Source organism: Gymnogyps californianus, chromosome 2 (assembly GCF_018139145.2).
Source record: "Gymnogyps californianus isolate 813 chromosome 2, ASM1813914v2, whole genome shotgun sequence".
NCBI classification, from domain to species: domain Eukaryota; kingdom Metazoa; phylum Chordata; class Aves; order Accipitriformes; family Cathartidae; genus Gymnogyps; species Gymnogyps californianus.
In genome coordinates, this window is record NC_059472.1 from 8,141,226 (window position 1) to 8,168,615 (window position 27,390).

A 27,390-nucleotide genomic window follows, 5' to 3' on the forward strand; every position below is an offset into this window, starting at 1 on the left:
GTCCCAGTGTAGGTCACCACTCCAGATAACTCCAAGAACAGCCAGGATCGTTTGCAGAGATAGGAACTTGCTCAGCTACGCTCATAATCCAAGGCCTTCCAGACTTGGTTTCTCTTCTTGCAGATATCCCCTTGCCATCTGCAACTGCACTTCCCACCCCACAGAACAGCAGCCAGCACAGATATGATCATGCCTCACTGTCAGTGAATTTGAACCTAGTTCAGGCAGAAAGTCTCTTAAAAAGGCTAAAACAATTGAGCCAGAGAATTAAAGACTGGTTAGACTAGCTTGAGTTTCTAGAAAAAACATTGGAACAGATAATCAAGCTACTGGCAAGCACTTGGAATTTAAAGCAATGCTGTAACTGTACAGAAAAGGTTGCATTTAGAGTGGTATTTTAAATAAACTGCAGTCACACACAGGTCAGCGTTAGCACTAAATATCTCTGGAGATTGCTTTGCAATCCAAAAATAAACCCAAGCCAAAAACCCAAATTCTCAGAGCAATTACCTTCGTTTTAGCTTTTCCAAGTGTAAAACTCCTAACACATTGAATTCATTCTAGAAATACTTATATGAAACATGTAAAGCTCAGAGGAAAACAACTCTTTCAAACACTGAAGTAGAAATGAAGTGGAAGTTGCCAACTTTTTTCAAGAGAGCAAAGATCTACATAATAAATCCCAACAACAGAGCTGTACCTCTTGCTCCCACCCATAACACATATGTGTTCAATGGCTATGCATTTTTTATGTGATTGTATAAGTGTGCAGAATTACTGGTAGTGCACAGTTTAAGCTTCAGTATCTGAATGCACATTTCAATGTAACTGAGGACCTGCTTATCATCCACTCCTGCCATTTTATCAATATTGAAACAAATTTGTTTGAAGACCAGAATACACACGGAAGTGGGGTGGTAAAAACATCAGTCTAACTTCACCCAAATGAGGCAACACGTGGCACTTTGTCTGGGAAGAAAAATACTGTATTGTTTCTGGTAGGAAAATTTTTAGCTTTAAAGTTACTTATGTCGCTTGGCAGAAAGACCCATCTGACAGGTAATGCTGTGATGAAGGTCTGACATATTGTAAATCCTGCTGTCTGCTGCATCAGTGAAATGGGGGAATGTGTATTAAACCACAGCTTTGCAATTTATGTGATGACAAAGAAAGCCACAGAAAGCCAATGATTCATTGTACTATGATTGTCTATCAGAATGAAAGGTACTGAAAGCCTTTGAAAAGAAAAGAATGTCTCCAGACTTGTCAGAAGACAAAGGTAGCTCTCTGAATACTCAAGACACGTATACAATAGTAAATAAACAGGACCATGTGTCAGGTTCAAGAATTAGGCCATGAGTATTTGTACTGTTTAATTGCTAGCATGCTCTCTAGGCTATATTTGCTCTGGGTCAACCAACAATGCCTGGAATGATGTGAAAAACAGGATGTGCCAAGGACCATTCCCAGCAGGCAGACTGGTTAGAGCCACCCCCTTTTTGTGGGAAAGGTCAGCCATAGAAGAAGGTGCTAGCTTGTTTTATTTAGTAGTGTAAGTGCCTCAACAACGAAGAGATTGGGTAAAGACTGGGACTGTCTTGCTAACATTTTTCAGCATCACAACACATCTATATATAGTGGAGAAAGTGTGCTTTTTGCCATATTATTTTATCTGTCTTCCATTTCATAATGAAGATTCTTTCAGGACAGTTTGAATCAGTAATTTAGATTACTTCATTCATTTGCAACAGCTAAGGATTCATAACGAAAAAGAATTACATGAGTTCAATTCCTTTGTTATCTGATTCATCTGAGCCTAGCTCTGCAGATCACAGGAAAAGACACTGTGACCCTTTTTACCAGTTCTTTCTTCGTTTCACAGTTCACTGATTTTCATAAATATCAGAAAGAACAAAAATATTAAGGAGTGCTCAGTAATTTCCGAAGTATCCATGCTGAAAATGCATAGATGATGATTACCATCAGCAACAACTCCTGTAGAACTGACACGGATAGTCTTTAAAATGTCTTGATGAAAGAAGCCTTTTCAATAGAAGCCTGAAACTCACTGATAATTATTCAGACGTATTTGTCAGTGGAAAATGTCTGTTTTTTTCCAATCTATCAGCATATTGTTTTATTACCCTGCGAATATGAACAGTATTAACTAATAACATGCCTGTTCTGTAAATGAAAATAAAGTCTACCTTACAGTGTGACTGAATGTAAGTAATACGGAAAGACCGAGCACACAACAATAAGATGTAGAGAAGATGGAGCCAGACTCTTTCTCAGAGGTGCTCAGGGAAAGATGAGGCAGCGGTCGCAGATTGCATCAAGAGAAATTCTGAGTGGACATAAGAAAAAAAAAAGTCAAAATGAGCATAGTCAAACATTGGAATAAGTTATCCTGAGAAACGTTGGTTGTGGCATACCTCTCCTTGGAAATATTCAGAACTTGACTGGAGAAGGTACAGGGAAACCTAATGTAATTTTGGAGTTGGCACTAGTCTGCATACGGTTTTAGATCAGATGAGATTCTGAAGTCCCTTCCAACAAAATTTTTTTCTATGATTTTGGATCCAAATATCCAAAAATGCATTCATTTCAAGCTGTGATTAGAATAAACTACATAAAAAGTTAATATGGCAATCCTTCATAAAGCAAAACACTAACTATTATAGCAGTCTGAGAGCTCTACCTATACCACCAATGTGCTAGGGACTGTCCAGACATACCAAAGTATAGTCTGTGCTCCAAACAACTTGTAGGTTTTCACTCACACTGTTATAACTAATATAATCACTTAGTGATTTTTAACTGAATGTGGGGATATGTCATGTAAATGTCTTCATCTGAGCAAGTAACCTTAGGCTTTACTTACAGTGTGAGCAGAGCTGATTGCTGGGGACTCATCTCATTTTATGGTGGAAACTTTATATTTTTTTCAGGTGAATCACATTCTAAACTTCACTGGCTGCAGTGACTAGAGTGCTGCTGACTGTATTGGGAGGTTTGATGTGGACAAATACATTCTAAACTTATAATGTTGAGATTAATCTTGTCCAAAGCACTTTTTATAAAGGACTTTAACATTATTGTGACTAACTTCTATCCTGCAAGTAGGGAAAATGGAGCTCAAGGTGCTGGTGTGGCTCTCTCAGGACGTATGTAAACCATGTGAGAGTGCAACTCAAGACTTTTAACATTCAGTTTATCATGCTGTCGTGGTTTAACCCCAGCCGGCAACTAAGCACCATGCAGCCGCTTGCTCACTCCCCCCACCCAGAGGGACGGAGGAGAGAATAAAAAAAAAAAACCTCATGGGTTGAGATAAAGACAGTTTAATAGGACAGAAAGGAAGGAAAATAATGATAATGATAATAAGAATAATAATAAAATGACAATAATAATACTAAAAGAATTAGAATATACAAAACAAGTGATGCACAATGCTCACCACTCGCTGACCAATGTCCAGTTAGTTCCCGAGCATATGGTATGGAATATCCTTTGCCCAGTTTGGGTCAGCTGTCCTGGCTGTGTCCTCTCCCAGATTCTTGTGTCCCTCCAGCCTTCTTGCTGGCTGGGCATGGGAAACTGAAAAATCCTTGACTTAGTATAAACACTACTTAGCAACAACTAAAACCATCCGTGTGTTATCATTATTCTCCTACTAAATCCAAAACACTGCACTATACCAGCTACTAAGAAGAAAATTAACTCTATCCCAGCCGAAACCAGGAAAACTAGTGACACCTTCACTCCCCTGCAACCCAAAAACTAACTAGTCCACACTTCTAGAAATTCAATACCAAGAAGCAGAGTTATATAAAAACACAAATTTCTGTTTAGTATTAAAATTGTGTTTTAGTATTAAAATTGTAGAAGTAAGGAAAAAAACACTAAAATTCAAAGTTAAAGTGCAAGAAAAGCCATTCCTGAGATCTTTGATACTCAGCATCTCTATTCACTCTATTGAAAAGTCCATTTTTTAATCTGTTATCATAATGTGGCTTATATTGTCCATCGTAAGATTTGTGTGTGATGTATGTGTCAAACCACCGTGGACTGGAATAGGCTGGGAATACACAGAATAGCCCACTGCCACACTGCCAGCTTTGACAAAAATGTCGTTCAAGTCGCAGCTTCTTCTAGGTTCAACAACATTGACCTGGGTGTTATCCAAGCCCTGGCCTATCAGACCCAGTGCAAGTCACAGTACCTGATGCGATAAGGAGGTTAGCATTCACTTTGTTCCCAAACTCCCCAGTAAATGATATTAAAAATGGATGACTTGTTCTGTTTTCCCTTATTGCTCTGTAGGTGTCAAGGTCTTTGATCAACTGCACTGGCATGAAGAGGATTTACTTGTATTATAAAACTGATGAATTTTTATTTAAACTGAGGCAACACAGCAGCAGGACTAAAAATCTCACAGTTTCAACATACACTAACTAACATTGAGATTTCAAGGCTACTTAGAGAGCAGATCCAACCTGCAGGATCCAAACTTCCCCGACCTGCTTAAATCAAACTCTAAGTCTGGCAAACGTGCAGATAAGCTTTCCTTTTGGTGTACCCTGCAGAGGAGGGTCTAGTTCTTTATCCATCTGAGTAACACAAGCTGGGTTTGAGTCGTAAATGAATGCAAATTCTTTGGCCAGTTGTATCTAGGTCTACATTTCTCATCATAACTTCTATCTAGAAATACAAGGAAGGAAAATGAAAACTACATGAATCCAGGTGAAACAAAATGAAACCAGATGAAAACTACTGCCTATTAAACTTCTGCTCCATCTGATCATCACTGGAAGCACTTTTTCCTGCTTGGCTTTGTGGTGGGTTAACCTTGGCTGGATGCCAGGTGCCCACCAAGCCACTCTGTCACTCCCTCTCCTGAACTGGACAGGGGAGAGAAAATATAACGAAAGGCTCGTGGGTTGAGATAAGGACAGGGAGATCACTCAGCAATTACAATCACGGGCAAAACAGACTCGACTTGGGGAAATTTGAGACCTGACAGACTGACTTTCTCTGGGGACAGAGGAAACTAATATTTGTTTTACAGATTGTTACCTAAGACCACAGAAGGTTATTTTACTGCCTTCAAGTTGTTAACAACACAAATCACCTCTCTTTATCGTGGGATCCTTTGCAGGTAGAGGCATTAATTAACTTGAGATCTGCCTAAAGAGAGGAGCAAGAGTTACTATAGTGACAAATTGAAGAGCTAAGTAAGAGAAATATGAGAGTCTGAGAGTATATCAAATCCATGTGTCCTGCAGGGTATGAAGCACTGATATTATTATGAAGAGAAAACTCTTACATCCCAGGTAGCGTTATGAGACTCCTAGGTGGTAAAGCTGAATATCCAGGTCTTGAAGATGTCCACCAGAACCCAGAATGTTAAGTGTATATTCATTTGGTTTGTTGAACAATTTTGTAAGACAGTGATATTGTCATTAATGATAAAGGAAATCACTTATCTAGGGATATAATCACAGATCTTTAAATCTTTCTTGGGTATATATCAGAGGTAATGGAGAGATAATCCACAAAGATCAGAAACAGATGAAAATGAGGCTTAGAACTGATTGGAGGATGTTGTCTCCCCCTCATGTCTGCTAATCCCTCTCCCAAAAATAATTAAAATTTTCACTTTTTAAATTTTTTTTTTATATAGCCAAAAAACCTTCAGGATTTGGGTGCTTGCCTGAAAGTGAATATTCTACAAAACCCAGATGTTTTCCATGCACATTAATCATTAAGATTTAAAAAAAAAAAATTTGAATGTAGGTAAAAAAAATCATCAAAAGCATGAAATGCTCTATTTTTCTCTAAGCGAAGAGTAATACTTGGAAAGGCAAAAGAAATGCAAAGGTTAGTCAGAAACTAAGGGTATATTATCTAAATTGACATGCCTGTTCTGCTCTTTGCTGAGAGAAAGCTGTTCAGGGTTACACTGCACTATACAAACTTTCCCAAACTACCAAAACAGTGTGTAAACAGGAGTATTACCATAATGATTTTTGTCCATAATCTGCAGCACAGATATTGACATTTCTATTGGGAAAAAAATCAATGAGAACTAAAAACGGGTGGGAAAGTAAATTTAGAAGGAATTAGGAGCTCAATTTTGTGTGTGATCCTGGAGGGAATGAATAATGAGGAACATGACTAGCAAGAAGTATGTGAAGGTAGTGAAGAAAGAGGAATTATACACAGTGAGGCAAGAAAGGCGTATATAGGATCAACAGGAATCAATTAGAAAAGTTTATACTGGTTTCAAGGGAATCTTCCTGACAGCCAGACCTATTAATCTATTACTGAGCTCCCAAATAAAGCCCTGTTTCTCAAGTCTTTCTCAACTCTGACAGATGTTTCCTGGGAATGCTCATCTCTTGCATGGGAGTGAAGGACACCATAAGTAATTTCTTTCCCTAGTTAGTTGCTGCCTGGCCAAAACTCTTGTGATATTTAAGCCTAAGTCATGAGGGCAGCATTTTACATCGCTTTTACCATTCTAGAAGGACTACGTAACCAGAAATTATTTCAACTCAAGATCTCATAACCAACTTCAGATATAGAATTGGTGCTTTCTGTATTAAATGGGACAGTTACATTTAGCCTGAGTGAAGACCATATTCTTGTTGTTGGGGAAATCTATTTTAAAGAGAATCATAATTTAAGAGAGAGAGAGAAAAAAAATCATCCTTACAGTGCTTTGATTTCAGTTGCTGTCTGCCCCATGACAACAGCAAATTAAGCAGCTAAAACCGTACAGCAAGTATATTTAAATCAACTGAAACGGCAAAGAATAATCTCATAGGCTTCAGCTCAGTCCTGCAAGAGGCCTATTGCCTCATAAGGGACCCTAGCCCATGCTCAGCTTGAAGGTTGCCTTTGGTCCTCCTCCTGGCACAGAACTGTCTCAGACAGCTCTGTTCCTTTTGTGACCAAATGGCTAACTGTACTTTCCCTATATATGAAATGAGGATAATTTATCATCATCTCACTAAGGCTTTGAAAGACTCTATGCCCAATATTGGCTCTGACTGAAAGCTCATGAATTCATAAAGACTGATGTTGAAACAATCATGTATCTTCCCTTTGAAGTCAAATAATATTTTCCCATAAATATTTTGGAGAATGTCAAGTCTAACTAGATTTTAGAAGTTAAACTAAAGGGTGAAGCATTTAGAAAATGTCTATTTTAACAATTTTCATTGCCATATTTTAATTCTGATGTTTGAAAGTTTCTGAAATGAAGCCTGTTAAATTTTGCTAAATACTTTTGGTATAAGATCAGAAAGAAATATTGAATAGCTGCAATGAAGTATTCCGTAATTACGGGGTAACAAAAAAAAAAAAAAAGCCAACAAAAAACCAACAACTGAACTTGTATTTCAGGTAGAAATACATATTATTTGGTTTTCATTTCATAGGAATCATTGGAGGTCCCAACTCCTTCCCAGCTCTTGATTTTAAGACATGATAGTTTCACAGATAGGGAGGCTTTCTTATGTAACTTCCAGGAAAGACACTCAAAAGGGCCTATGTCTGAGGCGCATCCATTCAATATATTTGCCTGCTCCAATTTACTTTGTGTTTGTTACTATCAGAGAATGTCACACTGATTTTCACAGGTGCAGGTACTTTCCCACTGCTTACTAAATCTGAAAGTAGCATTACTGCTCTTCCAACTCAGGTAATGGCTTTTGCCTTGGTAGAAGCAGAAGCTGGATATGAATATTCAAGTATTGCTTGCCTTTCCCAGCTCTAACCCACCGCCACCCAATCTTGCTCACAGTGCTTGGATTTGCTTGGTTTTCTGGGACTAGGGAAGGCAGAAAGTAAACGAGGAAGGATTACGCATCAGTAGTGATCTGATCACTAGTGCAGCTTGAAAAGCACGGCCCATGAGCCTGAAGAGGTCTGGGAGAAATCTGGTCAAAAGTCATTCAGAAACCAGCAGAGAGGACAAAGTGCTTCAAAGGCCATAACTTAGCCTGCTGGACCACTCAGCTCTTCCTCAATCTCATTCCCTTCCCACCACGCACCATCCTGAAAGAATTTTGAACAAAGAGTGCATAAAATAAGCTGGGTTCTTTTAGGGGGGTACCTATGGACATAGAGAAGCTACAGCTGTCTTATTTGCCTGTGTCAACACTGTATGCTGAACATGACCAATCGCAGCACAGGACTTCATAAACCCTTCTAGAAACTGCAACTGCCTACATCCCTCCTGTCCTGAGACAGAGGTGACCAGGAACCACCCAATCCTTGTGCACCCTTGTTTTTGGCAAGGACAGTGAAATCCCCAGGACATAGTAAGTGTCAAATAACACCATGGGCTACACAAGCCACCATCACATCTCCAGCTCTTACAGAGGGCATTGCTGCAGAAGAGATGATAAACGGATCTAAGACGTGTCTGACCCTAACATACTAGAAGACTGAGAGGAGTTGGCAGTGATACAGGGTGTCTCTTAGACAGAATGTGCAGTAAATTTTCTTTCTTGTCAGCAAAATCTCATCGTCTTCACCCAAGAAAAGTTCCCAGTGAATTGCTTAAGGAGAGACTGTATGAAAAGTTAGTTAAGGATTGCACAATTAGTCCCTGATTAATGTTGTTCTGCACAAAGAGAAAACGGAGATGACTCTTTTTCCTTGGTGAGCACAGGAGGAAGACTAGCTCTTTTTAGTTCAGGTGAGGGTTTTCTAGCTTTTTCTTTTAAAGAAACAGCTGAAGTTAAAGATGAGGTTGTTATACTGGCAATTATATAGTCCCATTTTAAATTTAGAAGGGGTCTATAAATTGCTTTCATGGTGTTTTCAAACCAGCTGGTGGCTGTGTTGGCTGACTGTCTAAGTTATTAGTGAATGATTTGGCACACTCTTAATCACTGTGCACTCGCATTGCCAGCTTTGGCAAGAAACTTTGCTTCCTTAAGGAATCTCCCATTCTGCAAATCAGAGTTTAATACCAACCAAACATCATCCACCAAGACTAAAGTTTGCCTTACACAGCACGAATTACATTATTACATTCATTTCCAGTGATAAGTCTCCTGAATGTCTTGGTTGTTTTTACCATACACTTGGTTTAGGAAAGCAAAGCAATTCTTCAGAATGAGTTTTCAGTTTATACGCTCGAATAGTTTAAATTCCATTCCAGCAATACATAACACATTGGTACCCTGTTTTGTATCTTACTCAGGCTGCTTGGATGTTAAGACAGTAACCACTTGTGTATTGTCATCAGTACTTAGCAGATTGAGGACAATCTTAGAATTAAAATGACTCTCCACAGGTTTTGCATTTGGTAAAGTTAAGGTTGACATCAAGACAAACCCAGGAGCAGTGGAAAATAAAATACTGTACATTTTTCCTTAGTATGTTCTAGAGCAAATAAAAGCTTTTTTAGTCTTTTCAGTCTGAGCCGTGTTGACACAGCACACTGCTTATGAGAAATGTCATGCCAACTGTAGTGCAGTTACTACCATCACCTGAGGTCTCATTAGAGCCTAACTCAGGATTTGAAGGAACAGGTGAATTTATGTGCAGCCCCAGTATATTTTGGTGATGATGACTCCCGATACAAAACTGAATGACAGGTTTCCAGCATTATAACATGCAGCACACGCTTTACAAATGGAGTGGCAATGTAAAAACACCCCAAATACAGTAGTCTCCTGCAGAGCAGAGACTGACGGGGTCTGTAACATGCACACACTCATGACCTGGAGTCATGGGTCTACTGAAAGTATCATCTTTCAGAGAACTGAAAATGAGATTGTTTGCCACTTACAGTCATTTTAAATTTGTCAACAGACAAATTATTAATCCTTGTACTGAGGAAAAATTCAATAGTTGCTCTGCTGCTTAAATTCTTATTGATGTGTCAATTCTATGCACTGTTCATATTAATTTTTTTTCCATAATATTCCTATACAGCTGGTAAAATAGATTTTAGGGATAGCTCCTTGAGACAAAGGAAACCTGGACATTCTTTCAAATGCAAAATGCAGTGTTTTGTAATGGATTTAAACTGGAATGAAAATAAAAGCAAGCAAAAAAATCAGATTTCCTATGCAGAAAAGAAAACAGTACATGCCAAACAATTTCTTCTTGAATCAAATATTCTAATTAGCAGTGAACTATATGCTTAATTTCAAAATAACAATTTGAACTTTTTCATTACAAGTCAGACATCCTTCAATTTTTTTTGTTTCAAAATAAAAATCAGCCAAAGCACCCTGGATTATTGCAGTGTTTGTTATGGTCATTCCTTCTGGATGTATTTCAGATTACAGAAATGACAAAGTCATTTGCTCTTTGGGTTGTAAAAGGTAGAAGAAGCAAGAAAGTTCTTCTTCTCCCTGGAGATCTTTGTTTTCGATGCTAGGCTTGGGTTTGATGCCAACATTTTACAGTGACGGCAGGACACAGCTCTGGACCTGCCTATGACACATCCAGCTCTTAGACTTTTCTGTTCAAAGCTTGTTACTCAGGGAGTAGTGGAGGTAGATGTAGTGGAGTAGCAGAGGTAGTCCCCTTTCTAATGGAGTCCCCTACTAGTGGAGTAATAGTGGAGGTACATGGTTAGTCCCCTTTCTTGGTAATTTTTGGACAGTGTCTCTATGTGCATGTAGAAGGTTTTTTAAAATCTGTCTTTAGAGATAAATATATGGCCGTTGGTACTTAGATCAGAATTTGAGCAGCTTTCAGGGACGCCAGGCTGTCCTGGTTTCGGCTGGGATAGAGTCAACTCTCTTCTTAGTAGCTGGTACAGTGCTGTGGTTTGGATTTAGTGTGAGAATAATGTCGGTAGCAAGCTGATGTTTTAGTTGTTGCTAAGTAGCGCTTATCTTAAGTCAAGGACTTTTCAGTTTCCCATGCTCTGCCAGCAAGCAGGTGTGCAAGGAGCTGGGAGGGAGCAGAGCCGGGGCAGCTGACCTGAACTAGCCAAAGGGATATTCCATACCATAGAACGTCATGCCGAGTATATAAACTGGGGACAGTTGGCCGGGAGGGGTGGATCGCTGCTCTGGCATCAGTCAGCGGGTGGTGAGCAATTGCTCTGTGCATCACTGTTTTTTTTCTTTTTTTCCCTCTTCTTTTTTTTTTTTTGAATTATATTCCTTTTCATTGCAATTATTATTATTGTTATTGTATTTCATTATTATTATTGTTAGTATGATATTTTACTTTAGTTATTAAACCACTCTTATCTCAACCCATGAGTTGTACCTTTTTTCCCAATTCTCCTCCCCATCCCACTGGGAGCAGGGGGGAGTGAGGGAGCAGCTGTGTGGTGCTTGGCTGCTGGCTGGCATTAAACCACAACACAGGCAAATATTTCAGCTTTTAAATTGTTACTAAATAGTGATGTATCATAGGATACAGTGAAAGAAGAACAGTGTTGAAGAAATAGACCTGAGTATCCGAATATTACTGTTTTGCCTCTACCACAGGCTTCACACATGAACTTAACCAAATATTATTCTTTCTATCTCTCTGAAAATCTTACAAAGACCTGGAGAGACTTAATCGTAAGATATTGTATGACTCATGATAGTTGTAGAAATTTCTGATGGGTTAGTTTTATAGTGCGAACAGCCTGATATGAAAGCCCCACTGTATCCTCTGGCATTGTGTTGACTCTTCATGGGCAGGTTGCCCATTTTTCTGCCAGCTGGCTGCCAGGGAACCGCAGTGTCCTCTCACCAGCCATTTCAACGGTGAGCTGCCCAGCTCCCCAAAGCACCCTGTAGACTAAGGCCAAGAAGTTAGGAATTGAAGGAGGGGAGCAATATCTTCCAGTTGCCCGTAAGTGGGGTCATTACAGAGGTTCCGTGCTGCAGACATTTCTCTAATTTTTCCTTCCCATTCTCAAGCAAGTTAATGCCTTTCACTAAACCAGCTAATACAGATGGAACACACAAACAAACAAACAAAAATTGAACGCCAAAACCAGACCTGTTTGGGGGCATGCATATTGGTCTAATAGAAGCTACTCCCTCTCTTACTAAACTTTTCTCATTAACATTCATAAACCTGCCCAATTACAGACTCACCACTCCTGTTTCCATGCTTGTGTGGAGTGGAAACAAAACCAAATGAGAATGTACAGTAGTGTATGGCACAGAAATCAGGTTCATGAACAGCAGCTCTCATCAGCATGGGTTTGGGTTTTTTTTTTGAAAAGTCTTCTTCCTCCTCTAAAAATAAATGACTTCCTAATGCCAACAATATATATAGCCTTATCAAAGAATCTTGCAAACTGACAATGTCAGCAACACAGAAGTGTCATCAGGTAACTGAAAACTCAGCTCAACAATCTGCAAGAGCAGTAATATTTTATATGCACCAACTATTACTACTTGCCAGCTGAAGTTTCAAGCTGAAATGGAATTTCTTTTGTGACGTAGCCACAAACTTCATTTTCAAGAAACGTCTAAGTTGATAACCACATAAGACCTTGCTAGTATACTACATCACAGTGCTAATTAATAGCTATTACCTGGAGATAGTTTTAATGGAAAATAAATTAAATCAAGTATACACCAAATTTTTTCAAGGGATATATATTCAAGTGTCTGTTTTTACCACCATTAAACTTGACTACTGTGTTTGTGCATCTTCATCGTTCTCTTTTAATGAAGACTATAAAACACAGACATAATTGAGCCAGTGGCAGGAAGAAAACTGCCCTTTAACAATTTTAATAGCTTCTGAGCAAAAACACACAGTGATAAGCAGCCACCTGGACACCCCAGAGCTTAATAGATAGCTGTGGTAATGGTATTCAAATAGCAGCACACTGTATGAGACACTCCTGAATCCCGTGATAACTGCTACATAGGCATGAGCTTTTAAAGCTCTAGCTTAGCAGAGTGCTTAAAAGCATTCTTATTCTAAAGCACTAAATTTAATAAACCTGCTCAGATGCTTAAAATTACACAAATAATTACCATACTAAGTCATGAACTAATGTACTATAGTTAAATGTGGGTCTGAGCCCTAGGCCTTCCGAAAACCTGCTCAGACCACAGGATGGTTTTTTTTTTGTCTCCATCTATACTACCAAGTGAGTTCTGAACTGACAGTGCCCATACTGTCCTTAGGAAACATCACTATCTGGTGGACTGAGCTTAGCTGCATCCAGCAAAACCGGACATGAAGGCTTGGCCTGTCCCTGGGCTGCTGAATAATACCCTTTGAATGTGGTTACTCTTTTTCTGGCTCATACAGAAAACACAAACGAAGAGGCAGAGGTTAGGCTTGGCTGGGGTTGAGAGCAAGCTTGGACTTGCTATGGCCGGTATTTCATCACTCTCTAAATGAGCTAATATTTGAAGCAGGAATCCTACCAGTCTCCTTCAGTGTCCTACTGGCACTCACATATGAAATAGTTAAGCTACATTTCTTTGATATATTTAGACAACATAAAGCATCCAGATCTTGTTTCTAATGAGTGCCATCATAGGAAAATTCAGGATGGCAGGGATATCTAGAGGCCATCTGTTCTGGTCACCTGCTCAAAACAGGTCGAGTAACATTGGGACGCTCAGGGCTCTGTTCACAGCTTGCTTGTCTCCAAGGATGGAGATCCTACAACCTCTCTGGATCCCTGCTTCAATATTTGACCATCCTCATGATGAAAAATATTTTCTTTACATCTAATCAAAGTTTCTCATATACCAACTTGTATCTTTTGCCTCTTGACTTATTTCCATGCACATTCAAGGAGAGTCTGGATTTGTCTTTTCTATAAACCCTATCAAGTAATGGAAGACAGAAGTTCCTCTGCACACCCTTAGTTTTCACTCCAGCCTAAACAAGGTCATTTCCATCTTCTTGTACATTATATGCTCCGGCTCCCCAGCTATCTCAACTGTCCTCAGCTGGACCCTCTAGAGTTTGTTGATATATATATTAACTGGGGGCCTAAACCCAAACATGATTTTCCAGGATTGTCCTGGAAAGGCAATAATTGCTTCCCTGGACCTCTTTCCTCTTGCTAACACAGCCCAGTGTGTGGCTGGCCCTCCGCAACTCAAGGACACATTATTCATTTATGTTCATCTTGTCATCCCCCAGGACCCCAAGGTCCTTTTCTGTTGCTTAGTCAGTTGTCCCTCAGCCTGTACTGGCTCACAAGGTTATTCTATCCCCTGTGCAGGACTTTGCATGTGTCTTCATTGAACTTCCTGAGCTTCCTGTCAGCCCATTTCTTCAGCTTGTCAAGATCCACATGAGTGGCAGCCCTACCCTCCACCATGTCAACCATTTTCTCCCTAATTTGGTTTCATCTACACACAAGTAAAGGTTATATTCTGTCCTGTCATCCAGGTCACTGATGAAAATGCTAATTGTTCCATCACTGAACCCTGATCATATGCAAGCGTTAATGTTCTGAATTGGGAGAATATCTGAACCATTTAAATATGTGTATTACAGTGAAAATGTTAGAATAGAATAGAATAGAATAGAATAGAATAGAAAATATCCGTTGGAAGGGACTTACAATGATCATCTAGTCCAACTGCCTGACCAATTCAGGGCTGACCAAAAGTCAAAGCATGTTATTAAGGGCATCGTCCAAATGCTTCTTGAACACTGACAGGCTTGTCAGTCTCCTTTGAGAGAACAGAGATATGTAACTGTTAGCACCAGGCAATTTACAATATTACTTTATTCTATGCTGAAAAATCCAGCTTTAAAAAGACTCCAAACACCATACTCCTGCTCTATAAATCTGCTCCTTGTATGTGTTCAAAATCAGATTTGCTGATTTAAATTAGAAAGATATATTTTTTTCTACTGTTGGTCAAGCACAGCCACTACAGCTAAAATTGAAGCTGAGCTTGAGCCTTGTTTGTACATCATCAAAAAGTTTACAACACCTAAAAATTTTGAGTTTGAACTCTCCCCAGGCCTGAAGACAAAGTTGTTTTCCAGCCATGAAGTTATTTATGGTTGTCAAAGTCTGACAGAAAGAGAATCTGGATGAGTTCACGAGATGGTTTGCTCTTGAGCAGCATGTGGCCTGACTTCTAGAAGCCCTGGTTTCATTTCCGACCAATCCAGAGGAAAACTTGAAGAGTATGTCACCAAGCATAAACTAATTAATCATACTGAAGGACACTTCACTGATGTAGTGTTATGTTCATGTAGCTACACAGATTTTAAAGATCTAGGCCTTTATGGGCCATGGGCTTTACTGGATACACCAACAGGTTTGTGTTCTCTGTTCCCTTGTGTGAAAGCATCTCTGCTCTACCTCAGATGAATGTCGTGAGGATTTGTGCAACGGAGCTTAGAGGGTTCTCATGTACTACATGCCGGGAGCTGTGCGCCTATCAAAGACAAATACATCAACTCATCTCCACCGTACTAAAGTACATGCCATCTAACTTCACCTGGTTAAAATCAGAGTCGTTATTATCATCATACCTAAATTCAGCAGCAGCAGCTTATGTTGCAGACACCTGAACTAGCAGTCTAGAATCCCATTGCTGTCGAAGGGAGCTAGTCAATATAGCTGGTGGAGCTCAGGCTGTTAGTCATGAGACTGGATGTACCTAAGCATAAACTGAATGCCAACAACTCTGTTCATTGGGTCTTCTCCATTGCTAAAGAGAAGACCAGGATGGCATGCTTGGATGCTGTTATCAAGTCATAAGCAGCCAGATCACCTCCAGCCCCAGAAGCTAGCCCAGGGTTGCTACCAGTGCTCCCCTCTGTACTCGGTCAAGAGACACACACACCTCTGTGGGACAGTGCAGCTCAGCTGCTTTAAGTGCCCATGTTACATGTGCCTGTATATCGTCCCCTCCCTCTGCTGACTATACGCCTTTTTGGATGTGTAGTCAAAAAGGATGAATCCTGCTCAGAGTTTGCCAGTGTGACAAACAGGCAAAGACAGTCCCGCTTCCATGTCAGGTCTTTATCAAAGTAATTGTGGGGATTTCTTTCTGGAAACACCTGCCTAGTGTTAATTTTCACATATAGGTCTGCATTTCTGAGGTGCTAATAACTTGCTGTTGTAACTTAGCGAAGCTTGGCACACATCGTCCCTCTTCTGAAGATGTCTCACTCTGTTTATTCAGGGCTCTTTACCTGTAATGATATGCTGTGCTGCTTATTTAAAAGGTGTTGCTTAAAAAATAGAGCCATGTTTATGCTTAGCAGATTGAAGAAGAAGCTTTTCTTCTCACAATGTCAAGCATAATCTGCCCAATTTTACCTTCTTGATAGGCAAGCCCATCAATTTCAGATAGAAAAGACCTAGGAATAAAAACTCCATCTCGCGCTAGAGATCACAGCACTGCAAACAACTGTAGTGTTTCAGGATTCTCCATTCCCTGTTGGTTTTGCACTCCTTTGCAATTCTTAAGATATCTGCAAGGGTTGCTATGATTTTTTTTTTTTTTTTTTTTTTTTTATTAGGCACTATACAAACATCATATGTTAAGTAGAGAGAAAATGCGCACAGGAACAGTTGGCTATTTCTTACTGTCTGCATGATCTAGGTGAAAATACAAATAATCAGACTCCCTCACAATGTGTCAGGCACCAGGTTTTGTTTGACTGTAATTGCTCCCCTGATTGCCATGCATACAGCCTTGGCAGCAATCGCAGGTTTGCAAAACTATCATCTTCTCCTGCAGTTCACAGAAGTGAAATAAAGATACGAAACTACCTCTCTCACTCCAGTTTCCAGACCTTTTTCTGTCCCTCTAGCCAACAATCATCCAACCTCACCTTGATCTTATGTGAGACATACTTTATTATTCCTAGTAAAAGGAAGAGGACTTAATTGGTTAATTTTTATTGTCTATTACACCTTGCCTTTCAGTTCTGCCACTACTTTATTCAGAAAATGAACATAACTTTAATATAGTTCTAAAAAGATAAAGATGGAATGTAAATTATTTAACATTGATTTATGATGCAGCGAATATGCATATTTTAAAGATCTTATCACAAGCCATGTTTCCAGCTGGTCAAAGTTTAGCTAAGCTCAATTCCACATATTTATTTTTCCTTCAAAATTAATTGAATACATTGCTAAATATCTATGCTGGACTACTCATATATTTTCTATCCATTAAGATGCCAACAGAAAAGTAATTGCAAACCCAAGACAGTGCTGTATATCTCCCATCTCACCCTACTTTTACTCTGAGTCAGCAAAAAGAATTTCAAAATAAATCAAAGGCTTCCCATTTCCTTGTGGCAAGACACATCACATTACATTAAAGCCATCTTTCAAACTCTCCTACTAACTGGGACGAGAATATTAAAATAAACCCAATTCCGAATTCTAGTCTTGGCAAGTCAATAAAAGGGGATATCTTGGTATTTTAAAATTATATTTTGTCATGGCTTTCAAACGCACTTTACTGGATGACTTATTTGTAACAAAAGAACAGGTTTTTTATGTATGGAAAAATGTTTCCATATCATATTAAAGTACCTGGACAACAATTATTAGTTTGACCTTTGTAAAATGTCATCACTGCAGAAGTGAAGCAATACTTCCTCAACCCCTGCCATTTTTTGTTGATCCTCTTTTTTTTCCCCACAATTCCTGCACTATCATCACAGCTGAGTGAACATTTAACAGAGCACCAGGGCGGGAGAAAAAAGCTGTAGACCTTGTCTCCAAATTATGTGATTAAGAGATGTTCTGCTAATGCACAGCCCTCCTCTTTATCTTCCCCCTGAAATGGGGAGTTGCAATCTAATGTCATGCTTGCTTTTTTTTTCCCTCCAAGGCAGGGGCTATCAAAATCTCATTGACAGAAGTCACCTGTATGAACCGACATGAAAAAGCAATGGAAATGTCATGCATTTTTGCATTGAAATGTGTCCACAAATTTTGCCTAGCTCTGATATGAAGCCAGCGCTTGAATGAACGCTGCTTTGCATCCTTAACTATAAAAGCTGCAACCTGCACAAGTCTGATAACAGCTCACAGCTAATGCTGAAACATTTTTCCAGCTTGCAAGCAATTCCTTTAAAGAAAATTGAAGAGCAGCCATTAGCACCAATAACATTGCCTTCCATCCACCCCATGGCTTGGCGCACACTGGGGCTGCTAGAGGAGGGATCCCACATTTCTGGGTGGAAAATACGACTGACTGTGTGAAATCAACAGCAATCCACTGGGATACAAGTCAAACCCTTTATAACAGCAGTAGTCAGCCACGTTGATTGTTTTTCTCTTAAACCAAAGTTCACCCTATTTTATTCATTCCTTTTGCTCTTAAAGAAAAAAGTTTTAAGCTCACAAGAGCCCAGGTCTTCTCTTCTGGAACACTCTTTCTTGTCCAAATATCAAGCTGTCAGACTGAGCCTCTACGGGCTTTCCTCCCACTCCATCCCTCCAGAGACTTGCTAAGACTTTCTTTGCAGCTGAAATTAAACTACCTACCCTGTAATTTTATATGTAGCTTGTCACCAGCAGTCTAAGTAATGAAGACACCTGCTGGTTGCTCACCACCCAGGCATCAGAGAGATCTCTCCTGGCATCAATTTTAATTAGCTCGTTGCAATGTATTTTGCCTTCTCATCCTCCTTTCATCAGGAAACCTTCACCCATACCCCTTTCAGAATCACACTCTGCAGATCTTGAATTGTGCTGAGCTGCAACTGACTCAAAATTGGACCTCTTGTGTTCAGAAACTCCACTACTGAAGGCAAGCAATAGAGCAATTGCCCTCTCTTATGCCCTACTTATTTCCATGGAGTGTAAGTGGTTTGCATACTTTGTGAATCATCTAAATTCTGTAGAACCTACATTAAAAATATCTGACCTCATTAAAAAGGAAATATTTCAGCCTCTGACACTGAACAATCAAAATGCATTACTGGATGAGCAGAAGTGTGAACTGCAGCTATCCATCATAACAGTTTTCACCATGCACTATATATTTAAAACAGCCATTTTCCTAACAGTAGACAAGATGTGGTGCATTTGATCATATGTAGGCCAGTTCCGTTCTTTCTGGAAGGAAAGAACCTTAGTGGGAAAAGAAACTTTAAGAATATACAAAAAAGCTATTATCACCATGATCTGACACAGGTACAGTGAAAAGAACACATGAACCACAGCAAGAGTACCTGCAAGAGGGTACGTTAATGCGCAGCACCAGTGTCAGTAGCTAAATGCCTGTGAAGCCTTCGTGGCTTGTTAACAACAGGGATTTGAACTGTGTAGGGCTGTGCTTTAGAAGGGATTGAGAAGACCCATCTGCAGCTTGTTCCTTTGCTGCTTAAGGCTCATATTCTGAGGCACTAGATAGAGCAGCAATGCCTGTACTGCCAATTAAAAAAGGAGACAAGGAGAGATTTCAAGCACTGAGCCCTGGCTACCCACACTTAACGTAATGGTTTTGGACTACTACAGCTAGCTCTGCTACGATAAACATTTTTTTCAAAGGAGGCTATTTCTAGCTTGCAGCAGCCTGTGCTGTTTAGCAATTGCTCACCTCCAGGACTAAGCTCATACTCTCTTCAGAGACCTGCCCTGAAGGTGTACCCCAAAATAGTCTCTGGTCCTGCCTGGGACAAGCAAGGAGTATGTCCCTAAAGACCAGCTCCAGGAAGGCTCTCTGGAGGCAGGAGACCTTATTTCTTGGCTCTTATTGAACAACACAGGCTGCCAAATAAAAAATACATTATCAAGAAGAATAGGTCACTTAAAATCCATTCCAGAGACTGAGGATTGAGGATGCAAAAAACACAAACAGGGAGAACTTGAACACTTCACTGTGTATCTGCAAGCAACGGGTGCCAGTGAAGGGAAATAAAAGCACTTAGAAGCTGCTTTATGTAGCTGCTTTGGGCATTTAATAGTTTCCAGTTACCTCAGTTAGAGATGGAGAAATATGAACATGCATTACATTTTTGAGGAGTGCAGCACTCCCTATAAAAATAAAATTTACGAGTACTGTGTTTTCTGCAGAGTGGAAAAAAGGGAGGGAGCAGAGAGAGCTTTGTGAGTAGTCTGAAGCTGAAGAGCCAGTCGCGATGTTTCTGTTAGTTAAGTGACAGGAGAGCAGATCTTCCTCTGGTTCTGCTGCAAAATGTTCAGGCAACAGCTGCATGTTACAGGGATCTGGTGGCCACGTTGGTAATAATTATTTCCTCTCTGCAGAAGCAGTTATACTGGCTCAGTGGATGGGACAAAAACTGCAATATGTTCAGCTGGAGACAGGGTGGTGGAAAGCTCTTTAACTGGCTTTGTGGCTGTAGCTCCACCCTGAGAAAGGCAGAGAGATGGAGAGGCAGGCTGTATCAGTCCCTGAGAGACCTGATGAAAAGCATGTCAAATTTGCCACATGAAGGAACTCCCTCATTACCATCTTCCATTTCTGAAGCTGTAATAGAGATGGGAATTGGAGCCTGTTTTCCCCAAGCCTCATGCCAGTGACCTGCTTAGAAGAGAAACAGATTTCTCACCGAGGGGAAGAGCATAGAAGCCTACTTCAACTGCAGCCAGTGAAGTAGAAGAGCCACCTTCCCCCAAACCTTCAGTCTTGTAGAATTTGATAAATATTCTTTTCCAACTTCTTTTTTTCCCCCACAGGGTCTAAAAAGAAAAAATGAGTGCTTAAAATAAAAAGGAGAAAACCGGAATAAAATAACAAACAGAAATCACCATTTTTGTCTCATAAAACTAAAAAACCACAACCCCACTGTTTAGGAAAAACCCTAGAAGAGAAAACATTTTGCAAATTATATCAATGAGGGATTTTTGCTATGAAGCTATTTCAGTGAAGGAAGGACTTCAGCTATTCTATCTTGGAGAACTGAGAGGTGGCTTGAAACCTCCCAGACCAAACGCAATTGACTGAATGGGTAGAAGTGCATGAAACAAAGCTGTTGAGCCATAGTCAGCAAATGTCTGCCATTTGCCTATAGAAACTCAGACATGTGCAGGCATGATGGTCTGGTAGCTGTCAGTCTGGAGTTGAGGTCACCTTTTTCCAGATACTCATCTCCTCCATCCTTGCACTGGAGGTGGGTGTCCCCTCATGGGATGTGACTGTACCTGTAGCCACTCCATTGCCCGTTTCTGTCAAAACCATCAGGGTTAACAAAAAACTAAAACAAAACAAAAGATATCCTTTTTAGATATGTTTGTTAAACCACTTCCTTTTGGCAGGACTGGCTGAGGAGAGGTGAGGTGCTCATTCACACCTGTGAGGAGATTGCAACTTCTACGGTGGGACAAGAAGGAGCAGCAGAAGGTGGTAACACTTTAACCTCAACCAACCTCCAGTAGCAAGTGGTCCTTCCTCAAAGTGGTGTTGACCCTAAGGGGAAGTTCCCTTTTTTTTTTTTGACCCAGATATTAATATACCATGTAACAGACAGCTTGCTCCCTCCTTTGGTCTGTGCTAGAAACAATTCATCCTACTGAGTTCAGTCTGATCCTTTCAGCAGACTTACATGTTAACCCACCCCCTCTCCCAAGGACAGTTTAACCTTATAAAGGATCATGATAAATCACCACAATAATAACTCCATCCTTCTTGCCACCTTTGAGCAATTGGACCTTTCTCTGAGCCTTCCCTTACCACCCAGTTATCTCGAACTCCTCTAAGGCCTTTTAATTTGGGAAAAGAACTTCTAGGAGAGCATTAACAGTTTCACTGTTATTCTATGCCATTAAACGCTCTCAATAGTTATGCTGCTTTTTGAGGACTATCTCTTTATCTACCTTGATCAAGTACCTAGGAGGCCACGCCATGCATTTGGTGCTGTGCAGAAATAGAAGCGAATTCCACCTCCTGCATCCGCTAACCCAGTGCAAAACAAGAGATATCGGATGGATGCAGACGGACAACAGGGAATGCAGAAATAACAAGACATTGTTGGTCAGCATGACAGTGAATAGCAAGCCTCTAGTAATCAAAGTACCAGATTCATTGGCAGAAGGGAGTATATTCCTGTTCTTCAACCTGTCAGCCATACAAGTCACTCATCATATTCCAGACCCTGATCTTATGAGATATATCAATTCCAAGCTGCAATATGCTGTTGCATATTAGTCACTACTCCCAGAATTTCTTATCATACTAATTAAGCCCTGAGATTCTTAAATTCTGTAAGCCATGCACTGTGTTTATATTACAGGACATAGGATTTTAATTGAGCAGCCAGCTCGTTATTGCTTATGCTCAGACTATGGGATAATGAGTTATCACTGCTTGCCTTTTAGGTGATTTCTGAGCTAGGAGGCAGCAGGAGGAGGGCTGTCTTGCATAGCTGATAGCATTGCCTCACCATGGCAGCATTTAGGAGAGGTTGTCATAAGGAGAAGCTCAAGCTTCTAGGACAGAAAGCAAAAGGAAAATTCAAGAAGAGAGTGCCAGGAGCCTGCAGTTCTTATTTTCTCTTAGTAGTAGAAATAATTAAGCTCACACTTTTGTTGGCAGAGCACTAGACAGTAGATCAGTCATCATTTCTCCCAAGCAATAGTATTTGACTCATGAAGCAGAAGAAACATCATCATCTCATGGTCAAAAGTCAGACATATATATCTTTTCAGTCTTGGATGTACTTGCTGAACTGATACATTCTCCTGCCTTCCTCTTCAGCCTAGAAATGAGCAAATCCCATCCGCCAACAGCGGATTCTACCCTTTCTGCGTTTTTTTTCATCTTTCAAAAGCTCAGTCTGAGGTCATAGGGAAGATACGCCTAAGACATCTCTTGTTCTTAAGGATGTTTGCAATTCAATCAGTTTCTATATTAATTGCTAGGAAATGCTAATTCCAATCTGCCATGAACTGTTTTGTGACCTATGTGAATATGAGTCACCAGATAAAAACATATCTAGGTATTTACCATTATAGTGTCAGAACTTGTGGCTACTGCTCACACTTTATCCTCCTTCTTAGAAGATTTTGAAGTGTTATACCTGTTGTGGTTTAACCCCAGCCAGCAACTAAGCACCACGCAGATGCTCACCCCTCTCCACTCCCAGTGGGATGGGGAAGAGAATTGGGAAAAAAAGTAAAACTTGTGGGTTGAGATAAGAGCAGTTTAATAACTAAAGTAAAATAAAACATAATACTAACAATAATAATAATAATAGTATTGTAGTAATAATAATAAGAATAATTGTAATGAAAAAGAATATAATAAAAAAAGAAAAAAAAAAGAAATAAAACCCAAGGAAAAAAACCAGTGATGAACAATGCAATTGCTCACCACCCTCCACTGATGCCTGAGCAGCGATCCACCCCTCCCGGCCAACTCCCCCCTGTTTATATACTGGCATGACGTTCCATGGTATGGAATATCCCTTTGGCTAGTTCAGGTCAGCTGCCCCGGCTCTGCTCCCTCCCAGCTTCTTGCACACCTGCTTGCTGGCAGAGCATGGGAAACTGAAAAAAATCCTTAATTTAGGATAAGCGCTACTTAGCAACAACTAAAACATCAGCGTGTTATCAACAGTATTCTCACAATAAATCCAAAACACAGCACTGTACCAGCTACTAAGAAGAGAATTAACTCTATCCCAGCCGAAACCAAGACATTACCTTATTTTAAAGGGAGAGGGGGATGGGGGTTGGGATGGGACACTGGGTTATAGGATTTAGATACAGAATAAGCAACATTAGGAAAAGTACTTTTACTTGTTTGTCTCCTGCAGCAGGGCCTTATTTTCTAAAGTATTGTTTTCTGAACCTCAAACTCTTTGTTCAGACTTAAAAGGACAACCATCTGCAGCTCTCCCCACATCCCATTCCATATCTTTTAATAACATTATATATTGATGGTAACAGAGATAAGGATGCATCATTTGTGTCTGTTCTGAATGATGATGTTTGAAAGCAGGCTGGAGGAGTGGGAGAACAACATTTTCTTTGTTCTAGACTATAGTAGGATTTTCAGTGCCCTGCTGTCAGTCCCTTCACACTGTCTTTCACAAAACCCACAGGAGACACAGTGCAACATCATCCGTGAAACTATACTCAAGACTGTCCCTGCCTACCTTGAAATGCTGGTTCTTTCAGGGTGTCCTTTCCTAAAGTCAACCACCCGAAGGCTGGTCCCTTCACCCGGTCATACTCTGTACCCACACTGTTGGGGTTTAACTTTGGCCAGTGTTCACTGAGCCTCATGCAGGGGTGTTAGGCTATAAGGGTGTTTTGTGGCTTTTCAGTTCAAAGGGCCCAAAGTAACATGAGAGTCATGAGACTGTGAGGGTCAAGAGAGATGTATTGTCTCAGAGCAAGGCTGAGAGGATATGGGAGGCCTGAGGGTTTGATGAAACACAAGTGCAGAGGGAGGAAAACCATGCACACTTCTCAAGAGTAGTCATCCTTGGAGTGAACTATCCCATACCTAGCTTTCCCCTCAGGCAGAGCTAGTCAGTTCTCTGCAGAGGAAAGTCTATAAGCCAGGTAGGAAAGTCTATAAACCAGCTAACATACTGTCGTGATCAAGGGACCAAGGCCTGAGAAAAAACATATAGCTAACACGTTTGGCACTACTGATGCCCTTAGATGCCCTTAGATCCTTAGACGCTGTACTCCAGTAGAGCAATACAGAAATAAATTCCAGCACAGAGTTGAGACAATGATGTACCCTGGGGGTTAATGCAGAATAAAGGCATGGTTTTACTCATGCCTGATATTGATGTAATAAGCTTGAATCATGCTCTATAATCCTGGCCTCTAAACCGGTTCCCACTCTAAAAATCAAGGTAAAATATATTCACTTTAAACAATATTTTCATCTCTGTCACCAAGGAGCACATTGCTTTTCAGATAGTAATAGCATTAAATAGACATACAAAACCTCTAAAAGAAAAGCCCTTGAGGAGGTTCTGTATTTATCTGGAAATAATTTGTGATCAGCGGGTCACAGGGCTGATAGCCCTGCCTGACCTATCTTCTGTTTGATTAAATATGACAGCACCTTCCATTGAAGGTAATATAACACATCCAGCCCTCCTTTTTATCTAAATCATAATCTGTTGTGAGGTGTGAAGCCCTCCAAGATTGCCACCAGACAGAGTGACAGTTTGGGAATAAAGCCATTATAAGATTTCAACAACTCCAGTACTTGTTTAGTTGAGAGACAGTTCTCAGAGTTAGAAGTAGTATCACTAAGAGATTCTTAATTTCTTGGATCTTGGAACAACAAAAGGTGTCCAACGTGCGTGAGGTAAAACTGACCTGACAAAATTAGTATAAGAGCTGAACTTCCATTTCACCTAGCTACTTTAAACTATTTATCACTTCTAGTGCAATTAAACCTACTATGCCCAATCAAACCAAGGTTGTAGATTGTAGTCTAAAATAAATAGCTAACTGTATAAAATAACATAGGCTGCAAACAGTGGGTAAAGTAGGTGGACAATGGAAAATAAGACAGAGAGTAAGCAAATGGGCATAAAAATGTGGATATCCGAAGTGTAGGCACTGCTCAAAGCCAATCAGCAACAGTAATCATGGCTGATAGAAACAAAATTACTCTGGAATCACTGAAATAGAGAGGGATGATTGACTGGTGTGATGCGCTTTGTCTCTGATTGCTCTGCCTACTACTAACAAGGAAACAATTATTAAAAATTAACCATTTGCAGAAGTGATAGACAATCAGCAACACTAAAAACCCTCACCAAGTTCCCATATCCTCAGTCCTCTCAAAATTCTGTCAAAACAGATGTTATCTACAGTGTTGCCTAAAAGGCCAGCAATTTCTGCTTATTTCAAACAAATACGTGTTATCCAATTTACTGAAATCAATCTGCATGTGCAGATTAATTTGGGGCTGTAGATCTGTGAGTGCATCTCAATTTCCTCAGTAAGAAAAGAAAATGAAATCATGTCAGGAAGACAGACCAGCTGTAAGAAAAGAAGAGCTAGCTGATAGCTGTATAAAGGGCCCTTCAGGGCTATCACATTTACCAAATTTAAAAGGCTGGCACTCACCAAAGTGTGAGAAGAAATCTCTTTTTATGAAAGCACAATCCAGAAATCTCTACGGAGTTCAAAACCAGAAGATAGCATTTGTCAAGCCCGATTTCTTACTTCTTTGGAAAACATCCTGAGGCTTTCTAGGCTGGAGCTTGATTTTTGAAATGACAGCTTTCAAAGTAGTACATGTTGATGATTTAGCAACAAACGAGGAATTTGGCATCAACTAATCACTGAGTTCAGCACAACTCCCTGACTTTTGGTCTGCCATTTGATTCACTTTTTATAAAATCAACACAGTAAACAGTTTTCCTGCTTTTCTAGGGTAAGTTTATTTCCTCTGCCAAAGGCTCCTTGTTGTCAGCCACCACACACAAAGACATACAAACCAGTGACTCTCCTTGCTCCTCTGTTTTGGGAATATCCTCGCTTGCCTCCCTCCCCTGCCTGCCAGCAGTGCTGTGTTTCTTTCATTCTTTCCATACTGGAGGCTCTCTGGAGAATGATCTATCCCGTTAAAGTGTCTTTAAGCAAGCTGAATGTAATTACCTGAACTGGAATATATCCAGGACTCTGGATTTAACAGCCATTAAAAATCTTGTTAAACATTTGTCATACCTTCTTAAATCGCCACACGCAGTGACAGCCTGGCATCTGAAAGATGGTTGTTCAGAACAGTGCTGCTCTTACACTGGTGTATTTGCTCCTCAAACAGTGAAGAAGTAAATGTCCCAGTCATGGGGACAATGTGATGGATGGTACATCCTTTGCAATTCTCATATACTTTGCACCCAAACATCTAAAGAAGGGCTAAATTAAGCCTTGGCAAACCTTTAAGTTTGGTAACTAGCTGTTAGTTTCAACACAGGAAGACCAGGAATGTGACCTGTCAAAAATCACAGAGCAAATTTACAGCAGAGCAGGGAATGGAAATGTCCCAGAGAGCTCACTTCTCCTGCACAGGGATTTCTCCTCACCAGGGTCCCCATGCCCAAGGCTCTACAAGCACTTTAAACAGAGATATAATCTGGTAAGGAGTCCCATGGTCCAGACTTACACTAAGGTGTGAACGCAAGATTTGTGCCTGAAAGACGCAGCTCCTGAATTGATTAATTATGGCAAATAAAGACACTCATAGCAAGGAAAACTTTAAAGAAATCATTGTGAAAATCTCCTACTTCTCACACCCACCTCTCACCTCCTGCAACATTTGGCGGTTCTTTTTGAAAAATCTCTGACACTCCCAGAGCACTTTCCATGAGTGAGGAATACAGAATCAGGCTGCTCGTGGGATAAATGGCCCAAGTACGGTAGGGCTTTGGGAGTGGATTGCTACAGCATAAGCTCTGACTGCTTGATATATCACGGCAGTGGAGAGAGTCCAAGCTGACCTTTCAATACAGTGTTGCATGAGCAAGTTTGAAGAGGAG